Raw genomic sequence first — 13,974 nt, 5'->3', positions numbered from 1 at the left:
GAAGGATATTCACTGAAGGAATGAAACCGTTCAGCCATTTTGTTCTTCATCCCTCACTGTGAAGTGATTGCTTACTGTTTAGAGGTGGCTCCCGCTAGGAGGTTTAAAAGTTCACCCAGGAAATTGAAACTCAACATTTCTGAGATGGCGAAGAGTCTTCTTTAGCCCAAGCGATGACCATTGTGTAGTAGTGGAATGATCTGAACGTGAGGCAAAAAGGTTGTTTGGAAATGGCCCAGGAAATATCCTAACGCTAATTCTGTCCAGGAAAGGATAGGCCCACAAAAGACCAAGATACCTCCCAGGTAGAGATGAGCAAATCTGTAACTTTTCAGTCCCCTTCATTTCTGTTTGTGAAATTTTAAACAAAAAGTCCCCATGAAAATTCATCAGCATTTTAGCAAACATTTCTCCAAATAGACACATGCTTGTATGCATGCTTGTAATACAGTGCATGCTTGTAATACAGCATGCTTGTAATACAGTGGTACCTCGGTTTATGAACACAATTGGTTCCGGAAGTCTGTTCATAAACTGAAGCGTTCATAAACTGAAGTGAACTTTCCCATTGAAAGTAATGGAAAGTGAATTAATCCGTTCCAGACAGGTCCGCGGCGTTCATAAACCGAAAATTCGTAAACTGAGGTGTTCACAAACCAAGGTTCCACTGTATACACATTTTTGGCAAAGTAATTCCCTCACGGAGAACATTTTTGTATGCTATTTTCATCATCATCATCATCATCATCATCATCATTATTAAAATTTCTATAATGTCCTTCATCTGAGGATCATAGGATTGTTTACAATATAAAGACACAAAAATACATTACATAATAACAAGCAGAAACAATACTGCCCCCACCCCCATACGCAGATAAAATACGAAACTCTTCACGGTATTGCGTGTCGTCCTTGTGCAGGGGTCATGTGGATCTTCTCTGGATCATTACAGTTTTACAATATGTGCTTTTGTAGAAAGGATATAATAATAATAATAATAATAATAATAATAATAATAATAATAATAATAATAATAATATATTTATTATTCATACCCCGCCCATCTGGCTGGGCTTCCCCTGCCACTCTGGGTAGCCTCCAACAAACATTAAAATACACCAAATATCACAGATTAAAAACTTCCCTAAACAGGGCTGCCTTTAGGTATTTTCTAAATGTCAGGTAGTTGTTTATCTCTCTGACCTCTGATGGGAGGGTGTTCCACAGGGCGGGTGCCACTACTGAGAAGGCCCTCTGCCTGGTTCCTTGTAACTTGGCTTCTCGCAGTCAGGGAACCGCCAGAAGGCCCTCGGCGCTGGACCTCAGTGTCCGGGCAGAACGATGGGGGTGGATATTCATCTGTTATGCACACGTTACTCTTGTATGTGCCTTTTTAGTATGCTTTACATGACTGGAAAACTGCCTTGCGAAATTCATAGAATCATAGAATCATACAGTTGGAAGGGACCACGAGGATCATCTAGTCCAACCCCCTCCAATACAGGAATCTTTTGCCCAACCCACAACCCTGAGATTATTCGAAGAAGTGCAAATTTGTACGGGTGGACTTTGTTTCAGTTTGCATGGTGTTCTCAGACGCTGCAAATGAGTTATGTTTGTCCCGAAACGTCAGCTGAATCAAATGTTTCCCCACATCTCTACTCCTAGAAGGGCAGTGTTGCATCCATCACAAATGCCCGGTAGCTTGGCCTAACTCTCCTCATCATCCAGCTGGTCCACAGGGAACTTCCTACCTGCTCCCTCTGCTGGGCCTATCCGTTCCTGATCAGATCCAGGCAACTTATTAGCTTCTCACTAAATGCGTTACCATGGACGACTGTCTCCAGAAATGGCAGTCTCTTCACATGAGACCTTCTCTTGTTTTCATCATGGGGTTTCACAGTGTTTATTTCTGAAGTTGTGGGCAAAGCTTGTTCTTAGTGGCTTGGGTAACTTCAAACCTCATCCCTCTCCAATTTCCATATGCAATCTTATATGTATAAAATGCATTTATATCCCAGCTTTTTCCACTAAGGAGCTCAAGGTGGTTCACATGGTTGCATTCCATATCTTCCAACATTTTCCTGATGAAAATAGGGACGTCCTATTCCACAACAACATTTATACAATATTTATACCCTACCCATCTTACTGGGTTGCCACAGCCACTCTGGGTGGCTTCCAACATACATAAAAACATAATAAAACATTAAACATTTAAAAAACTTCCCTGGACAGGATTGCTTTCAGACAGTTCAGGGGTCAGATAACTCTCCCAATATTTCTCCAATAAAAATAGGGACGTCCTAAGGAAAAGCAGGACATTCCGGGATCAAATCAGAAACCAGGACGGCGTCTCTAAATCAGGGATGCCACTGGAAAATAGGGGCATTTAGAAGGTCTGCCATACCCTCCAACATTTCTCTGATAGGGACGTCCTAAGGAAAAGCAGGACATTCTGGGATCGAGTCGGAAACTGGGGTGGCTTCTGTAATCCGAGACTGTCCCTGGAAAATAGGGACCCTTGGAAGGTCTGTGGTTCTCCCCTTCCTCCTTTAATCCTCCTTGAAATAGTTTAGGCTGAGAGGCAGTGATTGGCTCAAGGTCAGTCTGTGATACCTTCATCAATGAGGGGTGATTTGAACTCTGGTCCTAGTCCAGAACTCTAACCACTGCACCACACAAAAATATGCCAGGTGTTTTTTGGGGATTAGTTTCCTCTAGCTTTGTCTTGGATTTTTAAATCCTTTCTGGCTTCATAACCTTAATGATTTGTCTTGATTTTCATTACAGTCATACCTCGGTTTAAGTATGCTTCGGTTTGAGTACCTTCAGTTTAAGTACTCTGCGGACCCATCTGGAACGGATTAATCCACTTTCCATGACTTTCAATGGGAACGTTCGCTTCAGGTTAAGTACGCTTCAGGTTAAGTACAGACTTCCGGAACCAATTACACTCATACTTTGGGTTAAGTACGCTTCCGGTTGAGTACTCCGCGGACCCGTCTGGACCGGATTAATCTACTTTCCATTACTTTCAATGGGAAAGTTTGCTTCAGGTCAAGTACGCTTCAGGTTGAGTACTCCGCGGACCAGTCTGGAACAGATTAATCCACTTTCCATTACTTTCAATGGGAAAGTTCGCTTCAGGTTAAGTACGCTTCAGGTTAAGTACAGACTTCCGGAACCAACTGTGTACAGTGGTACCTCTACTTACGAATAACTCTACTTACGAATGTTTCTACTTACGAATGGAGCTCCGTCCGCCATCTTGGATGTGGTTCAGATAGGATTTTTTCTACTTACGAATTTTTAGATAGGGTTGCTTCTACTTACGAATATTTTCTCCCAGTGCATTCCTATGGGATTCGACTTACAATTTTTTTTCGACTTACAAATGTGTGTTTGGAACTCATTAAATTCGTAAGTAGAGGTACCACTGTACTTAAACTGAGGTACCACTGTACTGCGATGAGTTAGCATCTCTCCCTCCCCCCTTCTCCTTTCTTTTCTTCAGTTTTAAGGATGAGATGGTGGCGGAGAAGCCAAGTGGGCTCTTATTCATGGTACCAAAATAGATGTAGTGTTAAAATCTTTGGGCCAAGAAGGCAGTTTTCATCCAAGAATACCCTTGTCAGGGGCAGGACTGAGGATATGCAGTTTTCCTTCCATCCTGCCAAGTTTCCCTCAGAAAGAAGCCAAGCATGCTGACACAGGGCAGAAGCTTGACCTGCGGAGCACAATGCCAACTGATGCCTGCAATGGGAATTGGCATTGAGGTTGGGGGTGTGAGGGAAGAAAAGCTGTCTGAGACCCTTTTGCCTTTCTACAGCATTTTTTCAGGCCTCTCCCTCCCTCCCTCTCTCACGAAGATGCAGAGAGACTTAATTTGCAAATTCCGGGTCGCTCAAACATGTCTCGCAGACCATTAAACGATATTATAGTTTTGCAACTTAAAAAAAAAAGCACCCCGCCCGTCCAAACCACATTTGTTTAATGAGCAAAAGGCCCGTCTCTTGCGATAAATCCACATGGCAGGCAAATCACATGGTGTCAGGCATCGTTATATATGATGATTTGCTGATCAAAACCCAGAAGAGAAGATTTATTGTTCAGATTTACTTTGGGTACGGTGCATGTGTGCGACATTAACCGAAAAGATGGGCTGGAAACAATATAAAAACATCACAAGAGCAAAAACACATTATCGGATTAACGATACAAAACCGCCTCCTGTATTGGTTATTTTATAACCTCTGCTCGTGTGGGAGATTTTCTGTGTCCTTTTTAAGCGACTTTATGTATAAATCAATCGCTGCAATAACAGGAGAACAATGGTAGCCATTCTCTTAAATAAAAATAAAGGTGTTCAGTTTCATCTTCCCGAGTGGAGGGATTTCGGAGCAAAACCCTCAGGGTTGCTTTCCTTTTGTAGGAGAACTGCACTTTTACTATGAACAGTTACCGGGGGCAACACCCGGCCATCGCCAAACCAAACCCTGGTGAATTGGAGAGAACGAATCTTCAAAGATGTATTTTGAAAGAACACTTTAAACCTGTGTGTATTTAAGACAAGAGGGAGTGATGAAGGTTAGAGGCAGGAAAATGGCGTGCCTTCTGGAATCTGTTGTCTTATGCAACCGCCTCACAAGAAGGCCAGGGCCAGGTGTGTGCATTCCTTCCTGGATCGTGGCCAGCAGCTTTTGGGAATTCCATTCCTCCCGTGCTGCAGATGTGTGCGATTGTTACATGTCACATGTCTGTTTACATTCCAGCACCAGAGCTGCCAAGTCTCCCATATTCCCCGGGACTTATGGTGCTGCTCTGCCCAGTTCCAAAATGGCTGCAGCGCGACTTCCGGTGCTGTGGCCATTTTGGAAATGGGCAGAGCATGCGTAGAAGCAACTTCCGGTGTCGCTCTGCCCAGTTCCAAAATGGCCGCAGTGCGACTTCCGGTTCTGCGCAGCTGCCGATCCCGGATTTTTCAATCTGGAAGTTGGCACCTATGTCCAGCACTGATTATTGGAGTCTTGTGAGAGGAAATTGAGATACGCTGTTTCCGCTCTGTATAGCTTTTGTTTTCGCAGTGCTCTCTCCGAGGAAGGAAGACAGAGAGAGAAGCCATTTTCCCTTTGTTCTGTTACGTTTGATTTAATTTGCAATAAATTGGGCTTAGATGTTACTCCTCAAGGCTAAGCTTCTGTTTGAACTCTAATTGTCGTGTGCTCATGTCCCTGGATATGGGCCACATCAGCGTGACGGGAGACCGGAGTGATGAATCCCGGGTGACGCTGCATTGGGGGGAGGCACCAGGCCTCGGCGTTATCACCCAACAGCAGCAGCATATTTACAATGGCACATTTACGATGCAGCAAAATGTCCGTCTGGAGCGGCCCTTGTGCAGCTGATCCCCTGCTCTTCTTCCCCGCGCAAGTGGTGTTTCCACCTTCTTCTGCAGAAGGCTTCTCCTGGCATTTTCTATGACTTTGCCTCCCCACCCCACCCTTAGGAAGCCATCACGACAGAACCAGCGCTTTTTACTGTGAGCAAAGATTAAGGCTCCCCTCTACATGTCTTAGATGAGGAAATGCCTGTGATTTAGATGTCAGGTTTCTGGCCCATTAATAGAGCAGGGCCTGGTGATATATAATCTTGAGCTGACAAGTGGCCAATAAAAAGAAGTTTCCAGCTATCAGTTCCAGATCAGGGTGGAGAGAGAGAGAGAGAGAGAGAGAGAGAGAGAGAGAGAGAAGACATTTAAGCTAAATTTATGAATCAGACATCTGACTAGTGGCTACACCAGTTAACACGGACTGAAGGGCTGGCTCTTTACATCTGGTGGTTGGAAATACGAGAGACAAACTATTTAGCATTTGCAATTCAGTTCCCAGTATGTGCAGGAATGTGAATATGGGACAGTCTGGGACACCGCCCGTAGTGCAAAAGATTCAAATTTAGAATGCTGGTACTTTTTTTTTTTTTGCAAAGAACTAGCTGCCTAGAAAATAAATATTACAATGCAAAAGTTCTCAGACTCCATCAGGACATTCTCAGCCACTGGACAATCAAGACTTATACTTCCTGCTCCTCTCTTTGCTTGTAGCTAGTTGACTTGCTTCTACAAGCAATTTATCACCGACTGTTTTATTACCACTGCTGCTGCTCTCCTGCCAGTGGGTGCTAGAGGTGTGATGTTGCAGTTCTTAGTGTTGCATTATTTTCATTTTATTATTTCCATGCAAGCTGCTTCAGTTGAAGGCAAATCAGCCGCACGTTCCGAAGCACCGTGCAAAGTGAAATACAGCCACCCTTAAAAATTCACACTTCTCCAAATTTTTACATAGAATCACAGAGTTGGAAGAGACCACGAGGGCCATCCAGTCCAACCCCCTGCCAAGTAGGAAACACCATCAAAGCATTCCTGACATATGGCCGTCAAGCCATATGATCCATAGATCAAGAGAAGTAATAGTACCACTGGTCAGACCTCACCTGGAGTACTGTGTCCAGTTCTGGGCACCACAGTTCAAGAAGGATACTGACAAGCTGGAACGTGTCCAGAGGAGGGCAACCAAAATGGTCAAAGGCCTGGAAACGATGCCTTATGAGGAACGGCTTAGGGAGCTGGGTATGTTTAGCCTGGAGAAGGGAAAGTTAAGGGGTGATATGATCAGTGCCATCTTAGGCGCCCCCGGTGCCGTGGTGCGCCGGATCCCTCCGGATCCCTCCGGCGCCCTCCCGCCCCATTCCGGTGCCCTCCCACCCCGTTTCCCAGCGCGGTGGGCGGGTGGGCGCCGCGCGCAGCGCGGGTGTAACAGGCGCTGCTGCGCGGCAGGCGGGCGGGCAGGCACAGCTGCACGGCGGACCGATCGGCCAGCGGGTGGGCGCAGCTCGCAGCGCCCTCCTGGCGGGCCGGCACCATGGTGCCCTGCGCCACCCAGCCTGCACGTTGGGCCGGCCCTGGATATGATAGCCATGTTCAAATATATAAAAGGATGTCATATAGAGGAGGGAGAAAGGTTGTTTTCTGCTGCTCCAGAGAAGCGGACACGGAGCAATGGATTCAAACTACAAGAAAGAAGATTCCACCTCAACATTAGGAAGAACTTCCTGACAGTAAGAGCTGTTCAGCAGTGGAATTTGCTACCAAGGAGTGTGGTGGAGTCTCCTTCTTTGGAGGTCTTTAAGCAGAGGCTTGACAGGCATATTTCAAGAATGCTTTGATGGTGTTTCCTACTTAGCAGGGGGTTGGACTGGACGGCCCTTGTGGTCTCTTCCAACTCTACGATTCTATGATTCTTGTACTCAATGTTCAGTCAGTATCGAAAACAGCCCCTTCAATAGAAAACCGTCTCTCTATTTCCAGATTAAACATTTACTGCAGCAAACCTGACTAGGCCCTTCCCTTCCCTCTCCCAATCCCTATTCCATCTTCTGTAAAAAAGAAAAAAAGGAAGAAGAAGCCTAATCGCCACTCCCAGGTGTCTCATAATCTGGTTGTAAGTGTGGGTAATCACAGCCTCCTATTTGTGGATGCCTGCCAGGAATGGTTGTTAGAACATTTGAGGCAGGAGACATCTGTCTTGGATGAACTCTAGATAGACCTTTCATTGGAAAGCAAGTCCTCATTTGTGTACATCATGTCAGGGACAAGAAGGAAAGCATGATTTAGAGACAATTACATCTTTCTTTAGCAAGCAATCATGATATTTCACTAGGTATACTGTACCTAGTTTGATTCTTGCCCAGGCTGCCTGCATACAAGCAAGCAACTTGGAGGGGGAAATTGACTTGATTGCAAAAGATGATATACTTTTCACCGTTCTTTGAGCTAGGGTTGAGCTGTCTGGAGTGGTAATTTACGGAGGGGACAAGGGCGACAATTTGCACTTATGTAATTGGGGATTTTAATATTTCAGTGTACGCTGCGAAAAGGTAGATCTCCTCTGCTTCCTGGCTTAATGCTCTTATGTTCCTTGGACCCCCTAGTTTAATTTCACTGGAATATTATGAAGTGTCGTATGCATTATTCAGAATCTGTGGTTAGACCCTGCTAGCTAAACCATGCACAAATATGAGTTGTGCAGAATCTGTCTCTGCACTTGGTTTTTTGGCCCCGTATACTGAACCCCAGGATTCTTGATGCAATATTTATTTATGATTTCTTGCAAATGGTATGGCCCACCAAAGCTTTAATTTATGTCAGTCCAGGACATGTTTTCAGTGCTAGGGTTTGACACAGCATGCAGAATTACAGTGGTACCTCTACTTACGAATAACTCTACTTACAAATGTTTCTACTTACGAATGGAGCTCCGTCCGCCATCTTGGATGTGGTTTAGATAGGATTTTTTCTACTTACGAATTTTTAGATAGGGTTGCTTCTACTTATGATTTTTTTTCCTCCCAATGCATTCCTATGGGATTCGACGTACAATTTTTTTCGACTTACAAATGTGCGTTCGGAACGCATTAAATTCGTAAGTAGAGGTACCACTGTATAATGATGACAATGAGTAAATATTCATATCCACTCTTTGGCTTATTGAACATCCAGAACAGGTGATAGTACAGCTGTGCCTATGTGCCCGGAGCACGCCCAGCCCAAGGAGGACAAACATCCGGTAGTTTAATTCTTTTATTGACAAAGCATGCACTTACAGGAGCTCCTAAGGTGCACAGAACACACACAGACACACACTTCTGGCAACTAAGCACCTGGCATGTCAGGGATCATGCTGAGAAGAGCTGCACTGAGGAGGAATGATGGGAGTCTCCCCCTCCCCCTGCTCCTGATCAGGACCCTGAATCTTCCTAGGAGCAGTTGGACAGTATAGATTTGGAGCAGCGGTTTGCAGAGGGGCATAGTTCAGAAGGCAGAAGTTGGGAAGAACTGGGTGGTGAACAGCTAGGAGGAGAAGAACCGAGGGAGAGAGAGAGAGAAAGTGGCAGCACAGAGAGCACAGTGGTTACGAGCTCAGGTTGCAAGACGCGGTAGTGACGTGGTTGACTAGGGAAGAAGTGGGTGGAACCCTTAACTGGGAGCACCTTCATTCATAAGAATGGATTCTTTGGGCTATGATCATTAATATTTCTAACTGGTAAGAGTCTCCTTTTGCTTTGATTCTGCCAAAGTGGGGGTGGGGGGTGGGGGGAGGAAGTCTGACATGGCATCCCCTCCCCAGTCTTGTGCTCCGAGATGGACTGTTGGAGCAACTGCACAACCACACCCCGCCCCGAACTTAAGTATCCTTGCCTGACAGGGCACATGCATGGAACCTCCTCTGCATGGAAGTTGCCACTTGCCTGCCTCTTCAAGCTCCTCCTGGTCCCTGGAGACAGTGGGGAAAGGGATGATGGGGATTCTACCGGCCCACAACTCACAGGGACTGCCTCTTCTTTCACTTCTGACTCCTCCTGCACCTCCTTCCCCATCTCCAAATGCTCAGACTCTTCTCCTTCCTCTAGCCCAGCCTTCAGCCTTGCAGGTGGCACAAAGCCACACAAATTCCTGACCTCCGTCCCCTGAATCAGCCTCTGCCACACACTCCTCAGAGCCCTACCAGTCTCTGATACTATGTAGGCAGCCTTTATATATCGCAGTAAGCCATAGTGAATGAGTTTACTGTGATATGTACAGATCCCTCCCGCTTTTCCATTCATCTGAGTGGCAGTAACAGACCACAACCCCTAGGTTAGCATTATGGCTGAATGGGGGATCATGATGCCTTACTCCAAACCAGGGGCGTAGAAAGATAGGGGTGGTGGGGGCGGGCCGCCCCGAGTGACGGGCTCCAAGGGGCGCCATCGCGGGCACCCGCACTGCCCCCAAAACATGCGCCCCACCCCGGAACGCACGCTACGTCCCTCTGGGAGGTGTGCTACGCCCCTCCGGGAGGTGCCGCATGGCCCTCCGGGAGGCACGCCACGGCCCTGGAATGTGCACCCCTCCCCTCCGGGAGGCGCGCCCCACCCCCCAGAATGCGCATCCTGCCCCCGGTGCCAGAGCATGAAGCTCCGCCACTGCTCCAAACAAACCACAATGTGAAGTCAAGATTTGTTCTTGGTTTACCAGTCATGGCTTCTTTGTTTGAAGCAAACAAGTTATATCCTCTGGTTTAGACACAATACTAAGCTAGGAATCATGGTTTGTTGCTCCCACTCATGCTAGGGGCAGAGTGAAGTGGGAATGCTTTCCCCATGAACAGTAAACCTTGAGCTGTCTTACCGTGATGTGCAAACTCATCACGAGGACCTGTGGAGGTATCGTAGCAAAACCACTAGCAGCACTTGCTAATGTAATGTGTCAGCTGAGGTAAGATAAGATGCGGACCTTTAAAGCCCTAAACGGCCTTGGCCCGGTATACCTGAAGCAGCATCTCCACCCCCATCGTTCAGCCCGGACATTGAGGTCCAACGCCGAGGGCCTTCTGGGGGTTCCCTCTCTGTGAGAAGTGAGATTACAGGGAACCAGGCAGAGGGCCTTCTTGGTAGTGGTACTTGCCCTGTGGAACGCCCTCCCATCAGATGCCAAGGAAATAAACAACTACCTAACTTTTAGATATTCTTCTGGGAGCTGCCCAGAGTGATGATGATGATGATGATCAACATCAGTTCTTGTGACTTTGGCAGCTGGAACAACAGTCCATGGGAACAACTGACAGACATGACCATGATTGGTCTTTATATCCATTTTGCCTGCTTGCATGACAGCTGGCTCAGGGATAGTCAAGATTCTGTGTTTACAGATCAAGCAATATGTGAATCAACCCCTAAACTTCCTATATAGGGAAGTTTTTAATGTTTGATGCTTTATTGCGTTTTTAATATTCTGTTGGCAGCTGCCCAGAGTGGCTGGGATAATAATAATAATAATAATAATAATAATAATAATAATAATAATAGTTACAGGTAGGTAGCCGTGTTGGTCTGAGTCGAAACAAAATAAAAAAATTCCTTCAGTAGCACCTTAAAGACCAACTAAGTTTTTATTTTGGTACACACGAAAGCTCATACCAAAATAAAAACTTAGTTGGTCTTTAAGGTGCTACTGAAGGAATAATAATAATAGTTGTTGTTGTCATTGAATAATGGAAACTCCAACATCAAAAGATATAATCTCCTTCCCCTTTCCCATAACTGCTGTGCTCTTCGTTTAAAAAATTGTAAGCATCTCATGATGATCTGATGATATCTGACGTGTTACGGAACATATTGGGTTGGCAAGCACACTGATTCCTCTCTTCTTCCTTTTTTAAAAAAAGGAAAGAAAAAAATGGTTTCAGAAGCATCAGCAATTCTCAAGCCAAAAGCACGAACAAATATCATGAGGTCTGGGAGCACATAAACAAAGCAGTGTTAAAGCTGGCACTGCGAAAAGGCTGTCTCAACGTGATTTGCTCATGCGATTTATGACGCTGGGAGTGGTACAAAGAACTGGATCATATGCAGCTTCCAGCACACTCTGTTCCCCTTTGGCCGAGAGCAACTGGAGTACAAGAAGGTGGTAGCTGTAGCGAGGGGGACGAGAGGGATCAACCATCCAAAAAGGTTTAAGTTCAGCTTCGGGGAAATACACAAAATTATATTGCTGGAAAGATTGGGCAGGGGGAGCCTGGGTAATAAATCAGGTAGAGAGAATCGGAAAGCACACAATTATCCTCTGCATTTAAATCTGAAGGAGCGGCAGTTACACGCAAGCACAAATGATGTGTCATCTTAATATATTATTGCTGAGCACACTGAGGAATTGGCAAAGTACATCCCCTTGTTTAATCAAGCAGTTGTTCTCATTTTCATGCCAAATAACATTAGCTGGGCTCACCAAGGCCACAGTTGTGTGTGTGTGTGTGTGTGTGTGTGTGTGTGTGTGTGTGGTGGTAATTCTGTGACGATTAATTACGAAGACATATCCACTCAGCCTCTTTTTTTCAAGAGTTTATTTAAAACCAATGCCTGCTTGGGTTTGTAGTGCTTGTACAATGCCAAGCTAAAATGTTTAACGTGGCGGCTAAGAGATCGAGCTGGGACCTGGGGCTGTGGTGGTGGTTCAAACCTTATGAACTCACTAAGAGGTTTTTAGCTGGATTTATGCAGGGTATGTTGTGCAATGGGCCAAGTGGAAGACCTCTCAGACCCTTGCTTTCTAGATATGGGACAAGTGTGGATGAACTGAAAAATGAGAAATGGAAATTGACAGGTTTACCTGTCCCTTTTAAGTAACCAGTTTTATGAAGCAATACATTTGGAAAAGAAAAGAAGAAGATGACAAAAAGTCTCTGGAAAAATACAGAAAATTGTCTATCCACCCACCAACTCCTTCAACACTGCATTTTACAGCTTCTTTGGCCTTGCTATGGCAATGGTGGTCGCAGGATTTGAGGCCAGGTTGGAATTTGCAAATTGGCTGTGGCCTGAAGGTTTTGCCTACCTCATAGCAGTCGTCAGAACTTGGGCGGTTTAGGCATTGGGTAACCTTAGTCTTGGATGGCGGTGGGTTTGTACATGTCAGGGACTGGATAGAGACCACCTCCCCATCCTGACCCTTCCAGGGAGGAGGAAGAGGGAGACAGTATAGATTTACAACAGGGGTTTGAGGGAGATGAGGGGGAAAGTTGGGAAATCATGGGAGAGCCAGAACAACACCTGACTGACACGTTGTCATTAGAAAGCATTCCAGGTTCTCCACCTCCCAGAACTTGGAGGGCCTTAAAAGTAGGAGAGCAAAGAGCTTGAAGACAGAAACACTTAGCAGGACCCGTAGAGGAGGTGATGATGATGATGATGATGATGATGAATGAGGAAGTGGGGGTGGGGGTGGAGATTCACTTGGGACAACGCCATTATCCAAGAGGCTGAGTTGTATAGCTTCTCTCTGTAAAGTTTGAAATAAAAAAGGATTGTAAGAAACTTTTCCTTGTCTTTATACTTTCCTGGACAACCAGCTGGGATCTGCTGGCAGCATCCTGACACTACCCCTCCCAAAACAGGGTATTCTGTTAAAAGGATCCAGGAAGGAGTTGTTTCTGTCCATACACTCAGATGGGCGCTTAGGCATCAGTGTTTCTCTAGGTGGCGATCCCTGCTGAGATCTCCCTAGTTGACGTTAGTCATAGGAATCCCTGCTGCCAGGTTTGGCCTTGATGTCATTTCCGGCAGGTGGACTGGTAATAAATGGTTACCCATTGCCAATGCCAATCGTCTTCACCAGTAGTCAATAAAGTTGTGGCCTGATTTGATCCCATTTGGTGGTGTGGTGTCTTTTATGGGTGGCTCGTCTGAGCAGAGGAGGTGAAGGGGACTACATGGCCTGGACCCGCAATGTAAATTGTTCCACTCTGCATCATGGATAGGGGAGTGTCGAAAAAAGGCCAAAAGCATGGTTATGGGATGGCACATCTTCTGCATGAAGAAAGCTTTTGAAGTTTGGCCACTGTGCTGGAAAGCAGAATGTTGGACTCCATCACACTTTGTCCTGATCTACCAAAGGAAACTCTTATTTCTAAGAAGCATTTACAGTGGTACCTCAGGATACATACACCTCGCGTTACAAACACTTCGGGTTACAAACTCCGCTAACCCGGAAGTAGTACCCCGGGTTAAGAACTTTACCTCAGGATGAGAACGGGAACCACACGGCGGCGGCACGGCAGCAGCGGGAGGCGCCATTAGCTAAAGTGGTGCCTCAGGTTAAGAACGGTTTCAGGTTAAGAACGGACCTCTGGAACGAATTAGGTTTGTAACCAGAGGTATCACTGTAATGGCATCTTCTTCTCCTCGCAAGCCTTGCTTAATCCCAACTCTACTCCCTTTTCCAGGAAGACAAAGTTCAGATCTTGTTTCCGTCAGTGCCTGGACTGTACTAGCACAGGATTAGACTCTCGTTTAATACCGTCCTCCCTATAAAACCACAGAGCTGGGAAACAGTAACCATGACGACTCACTTATTTCTACTGTATTGCAAAATAAATC

At 45.8% G+C, this 13,974-nt stretch overlaps 1 non-coding gene across 1 annotated transcript; it reads right to left on the bottom strand.

The window, feature by feature from the left end:
• Positions 1–878: 878 nt before the first annotated feature.
• LOC118081626 (U6 spliceosomal RNA) lies at positions 879–985 on the bottom strand. Its single transcript, XR_004692096.3, has one exon. It is a non-coding gene; the product is annotated as a U6 spliceosomal RNA (small nuclear RNA).
• Between the last annotated feature and the right edge of the window lie 12,989 nt (positions 986–13,974).

This window comes from Zootoca vivipara, chromosome 2, assembly GCF_965207765.1.
Source record: "Zootoca vivipara chromosome 2, rZooViv2.hap1.1, whole genome shotgun sequence".
NCBI classification, from domain to species: domain Eukaryota; kingdom Metazoa; phylum Chordata; class Lepidosauria; order Squamata; family Lacertidae; genus Zootoca; species Zootoca vivipara.
Note: the sequence above shows the minus strand (reverse complement) of the source record. Positions and strands in the feature narration are given on the sequence as shown.